This window comes from Vidua macroura, chromosome 6, assembly GCF_024509145.1.
Source record: "Vidua macroura isolate BioBank_ID:100142 chromosome 6, ASM2450914v1, whole genome shotgun sequence".
Lineage (NCBI taxonomy): Eukaryota > Metazoa > Chordata > Aves > Passeriformes > Viduidae > Vidua > Vidua macroura.
Window position 1 is genome coordinate 53,094,863 of NC_071576.1, and position 17,623 is coordinate 53,112,485.

Sequence of the window (17,623 nt, forward strand, 5' to 3'; positions counted from 1 at the left end):
ATGTATGTAGATCCTAGAGTGCAAATAACCTGCACCTGGACAACCTCTCCTGAGTGTTCCACCAAGTTCAGGGGCCCAATTAAATGGTAGAAGATGCTATCATATTTCTGGGAAGCCAGCTGTTCTGTAGCATTACTCAAGGGAACCCATTTAGGGGTGAAGGTATTATAAACATTACTCCAGCAGTGGGCTTCTAGTGATAAAATTTTTCCTTTAGTAGCCAAGGGTAATCTTCCTTTCAAATGAAAACTCCTGATGTCAGACGTTTCTTTTAGCAACAAGATAAATTAAAATTATGTGGGTTTTGTCTGAACTTTATCCTTCTGATAAACCAGTGGTTTATCCTATAGTTTTTTGAGCAGCTTTTTAAGGAATGTTTTAATAGGATACAATTTTGTTATTTTCTTATGTATTTTAGGAATTTAGGAATCATTTTATGTAATCAAGGTTTTCTTTTTTTTCAGTGAATGAAGCAAATAGTAAAAGAGAATGGATATGCTCCTATTAATTTTCTGTTAATTTCCAGGAAAACAGCTATCATAGGAAGAGTTTGACTTGTCATCTGGAGCAAGTTGCCTTGCTATGTATTCCTATCTATAGATAAAGCATAAAGAAATGATAATAATTTAGATAAGGCATGTAACTTTTAGACAGCTAAAGCTTAGCCTGACTTCTAATTGTTGCTTTAAAAGAGTCATTCTTGTTGTTCAAAATCCTTGATTTCTTTCAATTGCGTGTGATAGAAATCTATTTAAATCAACCTCTTTTCATGTTCTTGTTTTAGCAGCTGAAGAGCTGCTATTTGTCAATCCCTTTCACTAGCAGTGTCAGTATAAATTCTTTTATGCCTGTATTGATGGTGTCAGATGGTAGCTGTCAGACTCATGGGTTTGGGGGTGCTAAAACTTCATGTGGGAACCATAGGAAGTGGGAGATTTTCAGGGAAGAGAAATTCACCAAGGGTTTCTATGTGTGTGCAGAGATGATATTTTGATCTGGAAATAGTGAACGTACTTGAAGTACAGTGCAATTTCCTTGTTTTAAAGTCCTTCCCTAGCATCATCTTTTGGCATTTGCATCCTGGGATACAGGATCTTTTTTATGTAACACTGGGGCACATTCATGTGTTTCAAGAAATCGGGCCTTTTCGAACATCAAAACAGCTCTAGACATGACTATTGGTCCAGTAAGGACAAAAATTGAAGGCCTGGAATTTTTACCTGAGAAAACTGATTCCCAGGAGATTTGGGGAGACCAATTCTTGACAGATTCATGGGGAAATAAATGTTTGCTCCTTTTGCATGGGCTGCTAGCCCCACAAGCCATCTGTTGATAAACTGCTTCTGAGGAATGCTCTTCATAATTCTCTCTCCTGCAACCTAGGTATATTCCTTTTCCAAAGGGCTGACCTCACTGGGGGCTTTGTGGAAAGCATAGGACAGTGTAGGAAATGCCTGGTAGGTAATAAGCTTGTTCCCCCTTTGCTTGGAATCGTAGATCAAAGGCTTCTGTAATTTTCACAGGCAGAAATACTTTGCTAGTACAGAGATCCATCTAATTAAATTAAGTAGGTGCTTCACAGTGTGCACATACTCCTACAGATGTCCCCCTGAATCCAGCATGCAGGCATGTTTAGAGGCTGGAATTATATATAGAGGAGCATTTGTCTTTCTTGTTTAGAGATGCTGAACACTTTAATGGACCTCTGTGTTTTTTAGACTCCTTTTTGAAACATTGTGGAAAAAACCCTAGTGCATATTGTTGAAATGACAGAATTTCAAAACTGTTTTTGTTCTATGTGCATGCACTTCACAAGGATAAAATAGAAACAAGTTTAACAAATATGACTTTATATATCAGCTATGAAAATTAATGTGTTTAAATGCTCTGGGTGACTTAATAGACAAATATAAGGAGTTCCTAAATGCATCAATTTCCTTTCAAAATCCTTGCTGTTATAATTGTATTACTAAAAGTAATGCCCACATCCCTGCTATGGATTTAAAATATCCATAGTGCCTACTTAGAGGTTATTAATGCACTTATCTTTTAAGTTTCTGATTTTTCTAGCTCTCACCAGTTCAGATGGGCTTTCATTACCTCCATGGAGCAAGACTGTTCAGGTCAGGTGTTTTGGGTGATCTGGTTTTGTGTGCTGTACACAAAGTAAAGGTAGAGGCAAGGTATTCATGTGCCTCTCAGAGAGAGGTCAACAACAGTGAAAAAGCAGAGGAACATATGAAAAGAATGTATGCTGCTCTCAGCCTGCCACCATCACCTCATTTGAAATTGTTGCTATGAAGGACACCTTTAGTAGCGTTTTTGTGAACAATTTTCTTCTTAAAGGGATTCCTTAGGTGCCTTAATTGAAAAATATTTTTAAAAAGACAGATAAGTGCATGGAGATCTGTTACTCGATATCAAATACGCTGGATAAACAATGATGAGGTGTACTCAAAACTAATCTTAGAATTGGTAGCTAAGATACCTTGAACATCCAACAGTAGTGCTCACTGCAGATAAAACACGGTGATGCCTGGTACTGGTGATTTTTAAGGCCGTTTGTGAAGTTATGTACTTTTGCTCATACAACAGTTGTCATAGGTGTCTTTTAGCTAAAGAGTTCCTTTCATCATCTTGGTCATCATCAAAGAGGGAGTTGAATTTGGGAGGGGAGGTTTTCAAAGACGAAAGTACTGTCAGCTGACGCACACTATTCCAGTATTACATATTTCTTGTCTTGTCCACAACAGAGAACATTCATCGTAAACCTCAACCCTTTCCTGGCAGCCAGTTTCCCTGGTAACAAAGCCAATGATTCACTGAGTGAGACCAGGGTAACTATGGAGCCATACTACTGACTTAATTTGAGGCTAAATTCTGATGTACCTGGTAATAGAACTGGTGTTAGTAGCATTACATGATCTCTTGCTGGAATCTTTTTTCATCTCAGATAGCTAATCCATGACCAGTGAGCCAAATAAAGCCCCACCCCACACTATGCCTCCTCCTGGGTTCAGGCCCCTGGCTGTCTTCTCTGTCAAGTGATTAAAATGCAAGGCATATCCCCTGATATGAAAAGATTTGTCTGTGTTCCTGAATCATTGCCATGTTGCCCCAGGATAAGGCTTTTTAGCATGTCTGAAAGAGGGTGTGTGTCTCTTCTGCTAACTAGGACATGTTAGATGAAGATTTCTCTCAGAAGTACCTTAATTCCCCTCAATATTTTTTTTCTGGAGAGCCAATCCCCTTATAATCCTATTGAAATTAGAGTTATATTAAACGAAAGTTAAATTAAGGCATATCTTAACAAAGTTTCAGTGAGGATTACAGCACCAAAATTTGAGAGACCAACAAATCATGTCCTCCTGCCATGTTATCACCTGGATGCTTACCCAGGCTGCAGGCATGCCTTGCAGCTGCCCTTGCCATATGTCCATAGAATGCCTTTATTGAATTCTCTATCCCTTACAGGGATCCCTTAGATGGTAGTCTTTCATTTCTTACCCTCCATTCTCTCAGCTCTGAATTAGAGGAACATTGGTTCAGCTCTTCTTTTTATGATTCTTTGCTTGCTTTTTCACCTGCTTTTTGTAGCACTGCAATACTATTTAGCTTCATGTCATCCATGGCTGAATTGAAGTTGCTCTCTTCAATCCAGGTTGCTCAAGAGGGAATAGCCAAATAATAAAGCAGCACACGATCTGTGTTTAGCAGTTGAGTTTGTTTCACTTGTAATCTCTAGCTGCTTTTTCATGATGCTGCTAACAAACATCAGCACTAATTGAGCATTATTTCTTGTGGGGTTTTGGTAGGCCAACTATTTGGAGTTTATAGTACTATTTAAGTCAACTTTTTTTGTACAAATGTTCAAGTTCTATCTTGACTCAACACTGCACTCAATAAAAGCCAAAATTAGAAATACTTGTAATTAAAACATCATCATTGTCATCTAAATTGCTGCCCATCTGAATCAGGCTGAAGTGCACAATGTGTTGCTATGCAGAGATAGAGTTTCAGACTCTGCAAGTTCAAACATTTCTACGTACTTCTGTATCAGATGCACTCATTTGGTTGCTTAACGTTTGCTTCTCCACACTGTAACAGCTGGAGACTTGCTTTGCTTTAAAGAACATAAAATAATTGGGAAAAGTATCTGAAGTTGACACACACACATGAAATTCTGCCATGCTCTCAAGGCACCAAGCCAGCACCAGAATGGCTGCCACGGCATCTCAATGCCCTGACTCTTCCCCTGCTTGCCAAAATTAGGCTTGCATGAGTGCCAACAACTGGTGTAAGCCATACTGTACTTTGGATCTGTGCCTTGTCACCACCTGGAAGAAAGACTATAAATTAAAGCCTGGAGCTGAAAGGCATTTGCTTTCGTGAGCTGTAGGGAACATAACATTTCTGTTTGTGTCTGCTGCTCTGAGTATTTCACATTCAATAATAAACTGAGAGGACTGCATGTATCTAAATCTAAACTAACTACTTAATGATGGAACTTTTTATAACTTAGTCAACAGCAGCTAGCAGTCAAACCTAATGGCAGCAGATGGACTTCATGGTGTCTATTCCAAACCCTTTGCTACTCTGTTAGTCCCTCCAAATTCCACTCTTGTTGCAATCTCTTTGTTTTAAAAAAGCACAGTTGCCTTCTTTCTCCTAATATTTGCTCAGCTGCTTTACCCAGAGGGTTGTATTGCAAGGGATTGCAAAGGCTTAGTCTGCAGCTGGACCACTGAGTCCTCACTGCCTTTGTTGTCCCTCCAGCATACTGGCTCTTGAAGCAAACATCCAGCTTCTCACCTGTATTTTCAAATTAGATGAAGGATTTTCTCAGCACTGCTTTTCTTTTTTGGGAGGTTTCTCATTTGTCCTCTGTAGTTGCATCTACATTGCCAACTGCCCTAGAATGCCAAGTCCCCTCATCATGGCCTGGTATCTTCCCTTTCTCTGAGTTGTGTCCTTTACAACAGAGTAGGTAATAATAGAAAACAGGCCCTGACATGCTATCATTTACCCTGCCTGCAAGTATGAAACATGGACTCTACAGCTTCTCTTACTTCACTGTTCATTTTTGGGCTTGGTTTGGGGATTTTTGGTCAGTGAGGTTTCTTTCTTTTTCTTGATCACTCAATGGCTAGAATTTTTGTATGCTAGCTTGCTGTGTCTCTGTCCATGGGTTAGTTGTCTGTCCATTGGCAGCAGCATTCAGGAATAGTTGGCACTTGCAGCTCCCTGAGCATGACAGTCACTCAGCTGCTGGCTCTGAGCTGCTGTTCTAGCCCTGCCTCTGGCCACAATGCTGCCTGCTGTGCTTAGGGCTCTTTTTCAGCTACTCATTTGTGAATCTATTTCATAGGCTGGGGTCCCTGTTCACCCATGGTTTTGGTGTCTACTAGCAATGACTTCCGTAATGGGCTGTGTCATGCTACCATAGTTTTCCTGCATCTTGCAATGTGCCTTTGTAGTTCCACTCATGCAGCAGGTTTACTCCAGCTCCCAAGGAGGAAGGTTCACGTGTCATGAAGATTGGTTGCTTATGTTTTTGGGATAATGTACTGAAGTCCCTCCAGGAGGCTGGGCAGGAGGTTTTCCTGGCTGTCAGACTTTGGGTTGTCCTTAGTACCAACCCTGAGTTGAGACTACCCCCGGTACTTTGTGGGTGAATAAGGGAAGATACCAGTGAGAGCCTCTCACACTTGTTCTCACCATTTGAATTCTGCTGTTGGCTTACTGCCTGAACCCAGTCTGGTGGTTGTCCTGGATCTTACAAATGGGATTCAGGGTTTTTCTATTACATTTGTTGTCCAGTTCTAATTCAGGTGGCCTGCATGGCTCCTTATCTCAGTGCCTTATGACATTTGTTGACAAGACAGTGTTAGTAACAAACGCAAATCATGTGACATCAGACAGCAATATATGAACTTGAATGCTTATTTCCCATGTTAAAAAATAGACTAATATAATGTAGTTTCTGTCAAACTATCCTCTGAGCTTTTTGGAAGCATTCTGGGCATGAAGAAGCTGTATATAATCTGCTGTTCCTTCCATGTGCCAGGAGAAATCAGACATTATTCCAGAATATCCAGAATAAAGTCTTGAAGTCCAATATTAGACCGCAGCTGTGAACATTTTGCTGTGGCACCCTGAAAAATAGAGTATGCCCCTTATAATCTTAGTGTGCCTCAGGGATAAGAGTAGTGCAAATGGAATCATCAAACCAAAAGACATATGCTCCCAAGACTCTTCTTATTCCCTGGGGAAGCTCCTCTCCCTCAAAACCAGCTAATGAGAAGTTAACTCTCAAGTAGGTCACTTCAGTTACTGCCATACCGTGGACAGCTCCAAACTAGATCAGATACAGGGTGAAAGATTTCATTTGTTTAGTAATTCATTTTACGAGGCTCTGCAGCAAATGAGTACATTAAAATTGGTTTTATAAAATAAAAAAAATGCACAGTATTTTGCTGATTTTGCTAAAATAAATCAAAGCATAACAAAATTCAGATAGGATTAAGCATGAAAAGCATGATAAGCCATTTTAAAATAATTTGGTACAACACAGAAAAAAAATAAGGCAGATTATTTCTCTTGTTCTTGCAATTAATAGAACCACTTCTGTGAGTCTCAGACTTGAAACATTTCTAGAGTATCAGATATAAGCAAATGGATGGGAATGCTTTACTGGCATTTGCAAGTAGATGTTGTGCTCTCCTCATTTACAGAATCTTCTCAGATGTTGTACTTCAAGCCCTCTCTGGATATTTGATTCTGTGAACAGCTGCTGAACATTCAGATTGATTGCTTTTCCTTCACATACTACTGAAGAGTTCATTTATTCCGCTGCAGTCTGGTGGGATTTATATTTGAGTACTATCCTGAGCCTGTGTTCCAGCCCAAAGCTCTTCAAAGTGCATCCACGCTGCTCAGACATGGCCCTGTGCTCAACAGCAGACCTTAGGAGACCTCGGGGGTCCAGCAGAGGCATATGCTGAGAGCACTGAATGAATATCTTTGGAGTGCAGAGAGTCTGGACAGGTCTGTTCCAGTCTGGTAGCAGCATTGGATGGTCAGTGTTGGGCTCCTTCATCCATCAGCATAGCACACAGATGGTAAAGCACTCAAATGTAAGGTGTTCTTCTGCCAACAGAGGGGGAAAGCCAGGCACAACCAAGGATGTTGCTGTCCTTTATTATTCAATCTGAGTACTAATACTCAATGACAGGCCCTGCTGAGCCTCTGGATGCAGACTAAATATTGATGCCTTAAAGACCTAGAAATAAAGCAACACATTTTGGAGACCATATTCGTATAGGATGTAATCTAAAGGCTGGTCTTTATTGGAGGCCACCAAGGGGCAGATATGGAAAGTGACCACCCCCTTGTGGGGTGAATACAGTTTTATAAGTTTAGCAAATTAGCATAATTGACAAAAATCCCCAATTACAGACATAAGTGGTGAGGTAATTCCCCCTTTTGGCTCCACCTCTTACTGTAGCCTCCATTTAGGTAGGAACTAAACTTTGTTTGTGAAAGGTGTCTCAAAGAGCTAGTTTCAACCTTGGCTCCCAGGAAGAACCAAGATAGGTTAGAGGCCCTGGATGCCCTGGCTTGGAGCCTCTGGATTGTGCTTTGTCTTTCTACCTATCAGGGTAGGGAGAAGTACGGGGGCTAGCTAGGAGCTATATAACTACATAGCAATAGACCTATGAATATATATGAAGGAAATAGAAAAGCAAAAATCATTCTGGCATCAATATGATTGTTGGGGCAGCAAGCTCAGCAGCTCACGTTTGTAGACAACACGTGCCTTCACTACCCCCTCAGAGACAGCACCCAACAGGCACGTTCCTAAGTTCCTGAGTTCACCAGGCCCAGATCTTCATGGAATCTTGGTATGGTTTGAGTTGGAAGATCATCTTGTTCCATGTCCCTGGCATAGACAGGGACATGTTATACTAGACCAGGTTGCTCAGTGCCCTGTCCCAGCTGATCTTGAGCATTTCCAGAGACAGAGCATTCACAGCTTCTCTGGGCATGTGTCTTCCCATTGCTTCAGTAGTTGCTGTCTTCACTGTGGTTCAATAATTTAAAAACTGGGAAACGGTACTCACTACTTTCCCAAGATCTTCATGCCAGAATGATGATTTCTTTTAAAAGTAACTCTAAAATAATTAATCACAATTTTCTTTTCCTTTTCCATTTATTTTTCCTTAGTTTTAAAGTTAATGATGCAACATTTAAGATAAGGGGTGTTAGGCAATATCCACTAAAGAACTTCTTCAGCCCCATCCAGCTGGTGCTTGGTTGTAAAAAGCAATGCTGCATTTCATTTAATTTTAGAGCTGAACAGAAGCCCCTGTAACTGTCCTAGGGACTGGGTCAACTGACTTGTATGTCTAGAGCAGTCATGGAAAGGTACCAGTCTAGATATAAAACTGTATAAAAAATGAGGCAGCTGCAATAATTACATAGCACTTCCCTTTTCTTATGACAAAGTCTCACTTTAGATGAAGGAAGAAACTGGATTTTCTACCAAGATGAGTGGAAGTGCAGTAAGACCTCGGTGCCAGTACTGCCCAACTGCAGGAAGGGCTGGGCTCAGCTGTCCTGGCTGGTGTTGGAGATCCCTGCTCAGGAGAGGAGCGTGCTTTGGGCTTTGCATCAGTGCCTGCCTGACCAGAAAGAGGCCACTTCTTGGGGATGACTGCCCCCTCCATCAAGGAAAAGGTCCATGAGGTTGGAGCTTCTCTGGTGGTATAGATGGAGGTCCCAGGAGTGTGGGCTGTAGGCTGTAAAAATGATTCTACAAACCCAGTAAAAACTGGGAATGCCTCTGTGAATTTTATTTTGTCAGTCTAAATTTCAGTTAGTTCTAAATTACTGATTATTCATCAGTCTAGTTCTAAATTACAACAGATTAAAGATGACTCAGAGATCCTAGGCCCACACAATTTCACATTGTGACTTTTTTTTATTATTACTTTATTTGAAAGAATAAGGAAATGTATTTGAAGCTGCAAAAATTTTATTATTCTTAATTTTTTCATGATTCAGTTATATTAAAAATATACCAGATCAGTGGAAATATTTGAAGACAGATCTACTCTCTTCCCAACACCTTCCAGCTAGTCATTCCTTCGCATCATTTGTAAAAAAAAAATTAGAATCAAATCAAGACAATCATTAGAAAATTTCTTTCATTTCCTTTTGGGAAGCCATAAAGCCTATTTTTTTTTTATTTAGGCAAAATGTATTTTTTCTTAAATAATTGTGTTAAAAAGCACAGGTTTCTGTGGTTATTTTAACTGTTGAGCTGCTTTGGTACGTGATGAGGCTTTTAGGCTTAGCCATCAGTTTTGCCACACTGGTGAAGTACTTCTGGCAGCTACACTTTTGAAGTCCTTCCTACACTTTTTCCTGTGTTAATTCACAGGAAGCCTTTTTCAAATTCTCAAATTAGCGAGAATGTTTGCTAACCAGATAAAAAATTTGGAAATTAATTTTATGTTACATAAAATGTGATAAAAAATGTAAATCAATAAAATGTAATTGTGGCTGGCCGGGTTATACTTTAAAAGCTAACTAATCAGTATCGAATAGAAGCAGCAATTTTTAATGCATTCAATATTATTGCAGAGGCTCTCAGGCAGGGCACATTAATTTTCACATTAGAGATGGGCTGTTGGAGAAAATATAACATTTTAAACATAGCAATGCTTTCTTTCAGGGAAGGAAAAGTTCACAATTTTTACTTGACACAATGTTAGGATACTTTGAATATTGCTTTTTCTGCCAGCATATTTTAATAGAGGGAAACTTAAGGATATAATTTTTGGGTTTGTTATGAAATTTGGAAAGTTGTAATGAGCTGTTGTGTAGACTTCTGCAGACTGGAATACTGAAATTAATGGATGTAATTTAAACACAAAAACCTGTTCAAGCATGGGAGTGGGAGACTGGTTTTTAATTTCAGCAGAGGGACAGAATGTAGTATATATGGCAAAAGGGAAAGCCAGTTGTAGTGATGACTCAGCTTGGCTCCACAACAGCAGATGCTGGATATATATTGTGCAGATGCTCATCATCTCCCTGGATATATATTGTGCAGATGCTAGCCAGGACTTCTCTGTCCAGGCTGGTCCTGTGCACCCTGGGGCTTTGAGATTTAAAGGGATGCTCTTATCACCTGTTTGTGGAACTCTCCTGCTCATACCCACATATAGTCAACTTTTCTTTTGTCTAAAGCTGTCTTCCTTTACTAAATTGGCATATCTTAAGGTGGATATTGTAGAAAGGCTTTCAGCATCTCTTCCAAGTTTATCTCTTGCAAAATGTCCTTATGTCCTGCATTTTACTGTGAGCCCCCAGTGCCTTTGTTTGGCCATTCATTTAAATGCCTGATTCAGAGTGTGTTGCTGTTACTTACCTCTTTTTGCATCTTTTGTACTTAAACTCCAAACTCTTCTACTGCAGTTTCGCTGATACTGGCAGCAACTTCAATTCTGCTCTTTTAATTGCTTCATTTTTTGACTGTCAGCATATCAATTTGTTCTCAGATGTAGGTGTGTAAGTGCACAGAGAAAAATAATCTAAAACATACTTCCAAATTCATGGAAGTCTTTTCTCTGCAAACAACCAACTTTACTGACAGTTCTTTCTGAAGATTTTTAGTTATTAGTTCCACTTCAGTAGCATCAATGGATCTAAAGGCACTCCAAATGTATCATATACTAAATAAATACAAAGACATATTTTTCTCCCCAAAATAGATAATGTAAAGGCATTCTCCATAAAGAAATAAGGTAGCACTAGGTTGTTGTCCTGGTGGGTTTTTCCTGCGTACTTCCAGTAAGGTGAAATGTGCCTTTTCTTGTTAGAATGTTGTGTGAAATGATCTCCCCACATGCATAATTAGGCACACATAACATGCAGAAGAAAGCTCAGAAGCTGATGTTGATGCCAGTTTCAAAATCCTCATCCAGCTATTTGAGATAGGAATAAGCAATGGTTCTACATTTCCCTACTTTTTCATGTCTGGTTCTGAAAATATCTGAAAATATCTAATTGTAAGTCTTGGAATCATAGAATCCTGGAATGATTTGAGTTGAAGGGACCATTAAGATCATCTGGTTCCAACCTCACTGCCATGTGCAGTAGTTCCTTTGTCTAGACCAGGTTGCTGAATTCCCCATCTGGCCTGGCTTTGAACACTGCCAGGGATGGTGTAGAAGGCTGAGCAGTAAGGAGTTAATGCATTGCTATGCCTCAAACTCCCATGATCATTCAAGCAGTCAAGCTAGAGCAGGACATGCCTGGAAAGCTGGGGGCTGTATGAAAGTAGAGCAGCACCTCTCTGGAGCAAATTTTCCTGTTCAGGTCTATGATGACCACTCAGCTCTGCAGTCTCAAGAAGCAGGGGCAACAGCAGTCATATTCCCAGGGGGAGCTATGGACCAACCAAGGACCCCAAAGTACCCCACAGCCCTTTTCAGAAACTCCATCAGAACACTACACATGTCCCATAGCATTGTATCAGACACGAAAAATCCCTGGGGGAAGACCTAGGCATTCCCAATGCCAACTTGAATGTATACAACTCGATGAACTTTTTGTTTTGTGGACCCCCACTCGCAACAGATAAGGACTGTGACCATCACTCTGACCACAGACGTCAAAATTGCAACCATCAGGTCTTGTTGCCAGATCCACAGATATCTTTCCTCTCTGCTATTTACTATCCATTATCATTTCCTTCACTTTCTTTTCCTTATGTATTTTCTTCAGGAATTTTCATACTTCTATAAAAAATAACCAAAATGGCCACATACATTCTTTCCACTGCAATTACAAAGTTTTAAAATAAAACTTATTCATATATATGCTGGTCATTCAGTGTTCTTTCACTCTAATTCACCCCAAGGGATTTATTAACAGGAACCTTAGTTACCCTGTCTTAGATGTGGGTTGTAACAGATGAGGCATCCACAGCTTCTCTGGGCAGCCTGTTTCAGTGTCTCACCGCCCTCACAATAAAGAATTTCTTCTGTATATCTAACCTAAATTTCCTGTCTTTCAGTTTGAAAATGTCTTACTGGTTTTATGATAACCTCCAAAATTCTACTATTACCCTTTATTAACAAGAGAGAAAATTCTACTATTATTTCTCTGGTATAATTGCTCTTCCCAATGAAGCCTGAATAAAGCCTGAATTCTGCATAATGTTGATACATTGGCTCATTTAGAAAAGCATTGTTAGCAGCTGATTGCTTATATAATCTTCTTGGCAATTTTTTACATTTAGGTTGTCCTTATTTTGTTACAAGAAAAGAACACAGAGGTTTTTACTTCGATTGGGTCCATTAATTTTCTGAAGTCATTTGGACAGCAAGGTATTTAATCAATCTCCTATGTGATTACAATGAGACACTATTTCTAAAGAACCTAAATTGAGTGCTTTTATTCTAAGGCTTAAGGCATTCATTAGAAACAGGCCACGTTATCCGTGAAAGATTAATACCTGTATGAACAAGGAGTAATGTAATCAGGAATGGTAGTCTTACAGCATCATAAAAATGGGGCTAACTAAAAATCATTGTAAAAGAGATGCGGAGTTTTAAACAAACCTGAATCGCTGGTTCTTTTATCATTAACAACAAATTAAAACTAATTACTTTCTAATGACAACACTGTCTGATGTTCAAATCATACTTTGTAGTGATTATCAACGCAGGTGTGGAGCAATGGGAATGCTCAACTAACATGCATGAAAGACATGAATGATTAGAATTAGTTCTGTATGTTGAGCTAATTTTCTTTCAGGTTTTTGATTCTGTATGGAAGCAGGAGGGCTCACACATCCCATTCTCCCCAAGGATGTTCTGTTCAGACAAGCACACTGGTGATTTGGAGGCACACAGCATTTCTGCCAAGTAATCTGAGGATGTATTCAAGCTGGATATGCTTCTCTGAAATACTAGGAATAATGATAGAGAAGGTGAAGAGCAACTCCGAAATTTCAGATGCCCATTGAGCTTCCTTATGTTAAATTTTCTGATATTATGTTAGAGAATCAAGAAGCCTTTGAAACAGCCAAAGAAGAAAAAAATTCAAATCAAAACTTTGATTACAGTTTGCTGCAGTCTCTTTCTAATCAGTGGGCTTTTGATTTTGCTCTATATAATATGCAGAGTATTTATATTTGCTGAATGTTTATTTTTCTGTTTTTTCTGTATGAGTGCTGAATGCTCTTGCTGTCATACACAGATATAGTGGAACTCAATTCTCAATCATATTGGTTAGTGATCACATCAGGGTTTTTTTTCAATGATGTTTTCTTTTTCACTGAGACCAAAAAATGGTCAACTTTGCTGGTCAAGCAGGATCTTCTTGACTCCTAAATATAAGTGGGGAAAAGAGCTCCTAGGGAGAAAAATATTCCAAAGAAAATATTTTTTAAAAGCCACTTTACTGAACTGATCATTAAATATAACAAAATTATATCTGTAGAAATCATCTTAAAGAAATATCAAATAGAATTTTATAAACTTAGTGGTCTGTGAAATTTCCTAATGCTGAATATTTTATGAGGTTGAAACTGATATGTGGTAAGCTGAAAGGAGAGAAGTGTGTCAGTGTGTCGTTGCACTTGCAGGTGGGAACTTCAGCATGGATTTCAGTTCAGTGTCGGAGGAACCCTGCTCCAGGACAGAATGCATCTCTGATTACATGATCACCAATATAAGGTATTTTATTTCAACTACAGCAAATGGATGTAATAATGAGTGTGTCTATTTTCTCCTGGCTTCTTCTAAGCATGAAGGTAAAGAGTTCATCCTTCCTATGGTGGCTTGCTAAGGTTTTCTTGACATTCTCCATTTCCTGATTTTTCTTGCCTGATTTAATTTAAACTGAAGTGTTTTATTTGTAAACCCACACATTACGAACATCTTACTAAACAGACTACAAAAGTGCATTTTCTCCAGTGTTACCTGCAAATATTTCTCATTTATTTTTAGAATGCCAAAAATCTTTTGATTTTAGATTTGCACAGATTCTAGCATAAGAGAACTGTGCTATGTGACTTGGGTTCCTAGATATTTTCTCAAGATCCACACTCTTCTCATAGATACTACTAAGAGATCATCTGACTTTTTTTGTGAGCCAGCTCTCACTTTAGATCAAACTGTGTTTGTGGTGGTCATGCAATGCCAAAGATCAAAGCTGAATAGAGGCTTAGTTCCTGCCAGGACCTCTCCAAGTAAGGTACCAGGAAGATGCCTTAGTGTAGGACCTCCTCTCACCTCAGTACAGGGGATGTGTTGGGAGTTAGTTTTGTTGGCTAAACTGTACTGTGCTCCATTGGTCCTCCAACATCGTCTCTGCAAACATGACTGGATTGTGAAGCAATTATGTATTAAGTAATTAAAACTACCATCCATTTTAATGAAAGTTCTAAAACTTCTCATATAATTGATGGGAATCTTGTCCAGAAGATAACTTTTGTGTCCACTGGAAAAGAAGATAATTCCCAGATTTGAAAATTAAGTACCCGACTTACTGCTTCCTCTTCCTGCTTCAGCACTGCTTCTCTACTCCCACAAACAAGTAATCAAATCCTAAAAGGCTTGAAAATAAATTCTGTGCTTTTAAACAAATGTAAGTTGAAATGTAGCAAAGCATTTTCAGATCCTTCCCTCTGGAATATTATAAGAAGCACAATGACATCATTTTCTTGAAAAAGTTATCAGTGGAACAGGAATTTTCATAAACAAATGAAAGTAACTGGCTTGAATGTCAGAATATAACTGCAAATTTTGATCAGGAAATCAGTTTCTTCTTTGTATTCATATGAAATGTATGAAAAGTAGAAAGCTGCTCAAAACCAGTTGCTAATACAAAAACACTGATAGGCAAATTAGTCTTATATGTGTAGCACTGAGCTGTGAGACATTGAGATGCACCGTTCTGTCATGGGTTTAGAAATGCCACCTGGGTTGGAACCTGCATTCACATTGACTCTTCAGCAGAGTTGCACTGAAAAGCTTTTATTTATTGGTGTTATTAATATGCTATCTTCCAGTCTTCCTTGTCTGACTGAGGAGATCCACCTATCTCCAACCCACAAGTACTGATTTAATCATGCTGTATTTAATCATGGTATGTTAGAAACACAGAACACAAACCTGAGTGAATCGTGAAACCCCCAGAGGTGTGAAATGCTGCAGAGGATGGTGGAGTTAGTAGCAAACTATCCCTATCCTGCTGTTCCTCCAAGAAGATGCCATTGTGCTTGCAGGATCAACCACGTGGGTGAAGATTTCATGTCCATATTGTGAAAAAGCCTACTGGGATGTCTTACCTCCCGTGAAGCCAATCACTAATATGAGTAGTGCTAAATAGGTGTTAATAAAGGTGATTATGTACCTTGAGCTATTGGTTTTAATTTCATTTATTTCAAAAATAAATAAAAATTTAGAGAACTAACAAAACCATGTAAAATATTTTCTAGTGAGAAGATGGCTGTTGAAGATGAAAATAAAATTATGAAGGTTTCCTGTAACTTTTGGTTTTCTGTGAAGAACAAAAAAAAAAAATGAGTTCATTGAAATTTCCCCTACTTCTGTATACTAAAAATCCGTAAAAATTTGGATTTACTTGGGGTTTCATTTGATGTTTTGTGAGATAAATATATCTGAATATTAAGGTAGTGTATTGAAAGACAAGTGAAGCGTGCTACTGCTCTACTACCAGCAAGGGACCATCATTACAATTTAATCAATTTTCAATACATTGTACAAAAGTTTAACTTTTCTCTTCATAATTTTGTTTAAATTAACATTAAGGGAATAGTCTCCCTTTTAAACAACACAATAAGCAGATAATGTAGTATTTCAATTTCTTTAAAAAATAGTGGCAAAGTAACCTTGCCGTGTTGCTGTAAACACACATCCCATTAGTTGTAATATATTTATGTATTTAAAACTGCTAATAGCTTACAATGTGATCGTTATGGGTAATGCTCTTGAACAGTACCCATCTGATGTTTCATTACCTTTTCCATAAACTGCAGCAACCACTCAACTGGATATCAGCCCCCATACACAGAAGTACATGAATGAAATTAGAATTTACATTTTCTCTTATTTTTTTCTCAAGGTTCTTGCTTTTCTAACTCATCCATTCTGCATTCATTAGAACTGTAGCAGAGTTTAAACAGCCTGTAAGTAGCCCTTATCTGCATGGAGTCTGAATGGCTGAGTAATCTAACTGGACAGTTAAGGATTTTCTGTCTAAGGTGACTGATGTTAATTTTAATAATCCTAGACTTTTTCCCCTTAACATTTCACAGAGTCACTAGCAGATTTCAGTCTTTTTTTACCTTGATTAGGAATAATTTTGTATGCCTGCTGATCCTTATGGTAAGGAGTTGCCTTGCTTGAAAAAAAATGTGATGATGGTAGTGTAAATGTAGAGGGATGATTTCACACAAGGATGTTTACTTTTGATAGCATATCTTCAGTACTGTATTTTTTGTGTCTCCGTTGATAAAAAGTGTTCTTCAAGTTCCCAAAAAATAAAAACAGGAAAATAAAAAAAACAAAACAACAAACACAAACCAACAAATAACTTAGTATAGTTTATTTGCCAGATTAATTTGGAAGCTTTTATGGACTGCTCACTGCTGTGAAACACAAAATCCAGAACCAACATATTCTTAAGTATTAAGAATACATTAATTTTACATTAATTTGTGCATTAATTTCTAGTCACTTTGAGTTTCAATTCATCTGCCTAAGGAAAGGTACTTTCATTTTCTTCAGCCTAACTAACACACAAAAGTACATCTGACAGCATTAATTTGTTATAAGGTTCATTGATATTCCTTGGATTCTTTGTAGGATGACATTCACTTTTTTAGATTCTAGAAACTGGCCCAGGTTTCATCCCAACACTCTTAGACTTTAGAATAATTAAGGTAAATATTTGTACTTTGTTTCCTTGCAGGCAATAGTACGTGTCTCTCTTAGGACAGTGCAGTTCATCCCACTTCTGCAGTCACAGGATTCACAATAGAATTAACTGTGGATTTCTTAAAGGCAATTTCTCACTTGCCTCTCTCTCTTTTTTTTTTTCTTTTTTTTTTTTTTTTTTTTTAATATAGGTACATGCTTACAATTGAAAGAGAGTTTATAGAAAAATGGCATATCCCAAAAAGTAGATGCCTTCAGAGTAATTATTTGTTCCTGAACCATATGTGGCCTGTTCATTCAGACTTTGATATTTTCCTGTTTGTACAAGTTACTGCTAGATCTATATTAACCAATCAACCTTCAAATAGAGAAACAGCTGATTTTGGAAGACCAAATTTTGTTGTAGATTGGCTCATGGATCAAAATTGGTAGTTGAATTTAGATTGTAGTCTTCTATAATATTTATTCATGTTTTTAGAATGTACTCAGCAGAACTCTAGGCCCTGAGTGTGTAAACTTACAGAGTTAACTTGATGTAACACATGGAAAGAAAAATCAAGTAGAAATTGTCATATCCACACAGAATAAGTTTTTCCCCGAGTTCAACCCTATATATATATTTAGAGATCTGACCTGCACAT

General features: G+C 38.3%; 1 long non-coding RNA gene across 1 annotated transcript in view; it reads left to right on the top strand.

The window, feature by feature from the left end:
- Positions 1 to 6,756: 6,756 nt before the first annotated feature.
- The window catches only part of LOC128809554 (uncharacterized), a 48,015-nt gene continuing 37,148 nt past the window's right edge, over positions 6,757 to 17,623 (top strand). The window contains exons 1-2 of the long non-coding RNA XR_008437769.1: positions 6,757 to 7,121; positions 8,509 to 8,748. This is a non-coding gene — a long non-coding RNA (uncharacterized LOC128809554). The remainder of the gene's footprint in view (positions 7,122 to 8,508; positions 8,749 to 17,623) is intronic.